This window comes from Propithecus coquereli, unplaced genomic scaffold (assembly GCF_000956105.1).
Source record: "Propithecus coquereli isolate 6110/MARCELLA unplaced genomic scaffold, Pcoq_1.0 Scaffold15, whole genome shotgun sequence".
NCBI lineage: Eukaryota > Metazoa > Chordata > Mammalia > Primates > Indriidae > Propithecus > Propithecus coquereli.
In genome coordinates, this window is record NW_012139413.1 from 2,146,630 (window position 1) to 2,149,847 (window position 3,218).

The following is a 3,218-nucleotide window of genomic DNA, read 5'->3' on the forward strand; positions in this document are numbered from 1 at the left end:
CGGGAGTCTCACTCTTGCTCAGGCTGGTCTCGAACTCCTGAGCTCAAACAATCCGCCCGCCTCGGCCTCCCAGAGAGCTAGGATTACAGGCGTGAGCCACGGCGCCCGGCCTATTCTGTTTTTTAACTGAAAAAGCAGGCCCCTGATGGATGGCCATGAGACTTCTGCAGGCATTGGAGGCAGAATCGGCATCTGAGAACCAGCAACAGTGGAGCCTAGGCTAGCATACCAAAGAATGTTTATTCCTTGCTTTGCAGTGTAAATGCAAAAGGTTTATATGTCATTAAAATCTCAGCAATCTTCCCTTGGTTTCTTCATTGTGTGACTTTAACATACAGCATTTTGTGTGCCATTTCCTATTGCTGTATTCTGGGCATACTTATTCTTTTCTCTTGCAAGAATGCTGGAGGAAGATCAGTTACTTCACTTATACCTGATAATACTTCCTTCTTTAACTCCTCCTAAGATACTCTGGGCCCTTTGGTACTGAATCCTTATCAGTGACACTCGGGCTCTCCTTGTTACCCATGCTCCAGCCACAGAACACACCACATACTTTCCTTCTCATGCAAATGGAGGCATTTGGTGTAGGCAAGATCATGGGGTTAGAAAAAGTTCAACCTTTGCTTGGGTCCTGGTCCTTACCAGCTGCATAATCTTAACAAATTTACTCGCTTTTTGGCATCCTGCTCTTTAAAACAGAGATAAAACCTCATGGGACTTGTGGGAATAAATGCCTGCTCCCCACACCTGCATACTGCTCAAGAGCTCCCTTTGCAAGGCCTCTGACAAATGTACTTCTCAACTCGCAGTTCCCCTGGACTTTACGTCTCCTTTCCTTTCTCTTGTCTCCATTTTTTTCCTGTTAAGTTAACATTTCCTATTTGAGAAATCCTACTTAGAGTTTGGGGGAAGAGGAAGAAGCTGAAGAAGGATAAAGACCCTGAAGCCCTAGGAGACTGAGTAAATTTAAACATTTCTCTTTGTCCTGCTTCATAAACACATAGTAGCCATATAGTTACTTTTACCTGTAACACCTCCTAAATCCTCCATTCCCTACACCCACAAATAGTGCAGTGCTACTCTTTTGAAAGCCCAACCCAGCTTTTATTTCTTTACTGAAGTTTTATTTTGTTACCGTAACTAGAAGTAACTTCTCATCCCAAACTTCCATAACATTTTCTTTTTTTAAAAAAATTAATTCTATTTTATTTTCTAACATTGACAGATAAAATTGTACGTATGTACTATATACTACATAATGTTTTGAAGTATATATACACTGTGAAATTACTAAATCTGGCTAATTATGCATTACCTTACATAGTTATCATTTTTGCAATAACACTTTACATCCACTCTCTCAGTGTTTTTCAAGAATATCATTTGTTATTACATTAACAATAGTCACCATATTGTACAAAAGAGCTCTTGAATTTATTCCTCCTGTCTAACTGAAATTTTGTATGCTTTAAGCAACATCTCCCCAACCCCACCAATCCCAGTCCGTTACTGAAAAGAGCCACTTGTCCACAAGGCTGAATCAGAAGAACGAGGACAAGTGGTTTGGGGAGGAAGGAAAGAGACTTTACTTTGCTGCCAAAGGAGGAAAAATGGTAGACCTTCTCATCTCAACATCCAAATTGCCTAAACATAGGCAGAAATACAGAGCTTTTAAAGAGAGGGTTCTCAGCTTCAGGCAATTACTGTGGTTAACGGTTCTAATCATCCCATCTCTGCTAAAGACAAAGCCTGTGAATGCGACCAGCTGCCCACCCTGGGAGAGCTGGTACCACCTGGGAGTTTTAAGGAAAGACTTAATGTGCCTCAGGGATGCAGGCCAGGCTGCAGTTCCCAAAAAGACTGGGGGAAGTTTTAAAGAGATTTTTTTTTTCTAGGTCATTCCTTGTTACAAGCCCACCTCCCCCAGTCTCTGGTAAACACCATTTTATTCTGTACTTCTATGAGATCAACATTTTTTTAAGATTTTACATGAGGTCATGTGGGTATTGATCTTTCTGTGGTTGGCTTATTTCATTTAACATAATATCCTACAGGTTCATCCATATTGTTTAAAGGCTGAATGATATTCCATTGTGTATATATACCACATTTTCTTTATCCATTCATCCATTGATGGACACTTAGGTTGATTCCGTATCTTTGCTATTGGGAATAACGCTGCAATAAACATTGGGGTACAGATATCTCTTTGACATATTGATTTCATTCCTTTTGGATATATACCCAGTAGGAAATTGCTGGATCATATTATAATTCTATTTTAATTTTTTGAGAAACCTCCATATGATTTTCAATGATTGCTGTACTAATTTGCATTCCTACTAACAGTGTGTGAGGATTCCCTTTTCTCCACATTCTTAAGAAAATTTATCTTTTGTCTTTTGGATAATAGTCATTCTAACAGATATGAGGTGACATCTCATTGTGGTTTTGATTTGCATTTCTCTGATAATTAGATGTTGAGCATTTTTTCATATACCTGTTGGCTATTTGTATGTCTTCTTTTAAGAAATGTCTAGTCAGGTCCTGTGCCCATTTTTAATTGGTATTGAATTGAGTTCCTTATATATTTTGAATATTAAGTCCTTATCAAATACACAGTTCACAAATATTTTCTCCCACTCCATAGGTTGTCCCTTTACTCTATTGATTATTTCCTTTATTATACAGAAGCTTTTTAGTATAATGGAATCCCATCTGTCCATTTTCGCTTTTGTTGCCTGTGCTTTCAGGGTCTTATCCAAAAAGTCATTGCCAAGACCAATGGCACAGAACTTTTCCCTTTATTTTCTTCTAGTAGTTTCCTAGTTTCAGGTCTTACATTTTAGTCTTCAATACATTTTGAGTTGATTTTTTTTATTGGTGCGAGATAGGAGTCTAATTTCATTCTCTGCATGTTATGTGGATATCCAGTTTTCCCAGCACCATTCATTAAAGAGGCCATCCTTTCTCCTTTGTGTGTTCTTGGTATCTTTTTAAAAAATCAGTTGAATGTAAATGGATTTATTTCTGGGCTCTCCATTCTGTTCCATAGGTCTATGTGTCTGTTTTCACAACAATACCATGCTGTTTGGGTTACTATAGTTTTGTAGTATATTTAGAAGTTAGGTAGTGTGATGCTGCCAGCTTTGTTCATTTTTGCTCTAGAAATTGTTCTAATATTGGGGGCCTTTTGTCAATCTATACAAATTTTA